The sequence below is a fragment of the Myotis davidii genome, unplaced genomic scaffold (genome assembly GCF_000327345.1).
Source record: "Myotis davidii unplaced genomic scaffold, ASM32734v1 scaffold472, whole genome shotgun sequence".
Lineage (NCBI taxonomy): Eukaryota > Metazoa > Chordata > Mammalia > Chiroptera > Vespertilionidae > Myotis > Myotis davidii.
In genome coordinates this window covers 900,023-900,250 of record NW_006283774.1, presented here as the reverse complement: position 1 = coordinate 900,250, position 228 = coordinate 900,023, and the positions used below count along the sequence as shown (strand labels likewise).

At 61.4% G+C, this 228-nt stretch overlaps 1 protein-coding gene across 1 annotated transcript in view; it reads left to right on the top strand.

Annotated features, from left to right (window-relative positions):
- HUS1 (HUS1 checkpoint clamp component) overlaps positions 1–228 on the top strand; it is a 15,537-nt gene that overhangs the window by 9,041 nt on the left and 6,268 nt on the right. The window lies entirely within an intron of this gene.

Genomic DNA, 228 nt, shown 5'->3' with positions numbered 1-228 from the left:
TGCCTACCTTCTCTCTGAAATCAGTAAAAATATAGTTAAAAAAACAAGTGGCCGTCGGTGTCAACGTTCTTTAACCCTAGGACCCCTTCTCACACCTGGGGCTGAGGAGCCCGCAATCTGAAGCGGAGCCGCCGCCTCTCCACCCAGGGCGGAACCAAGGGGCGCGGGCCGGCGTTTCCGGCCGGATGCCGAGGGCGGGACGCTGCGGAAGGGACGCTGAGGGCCGGA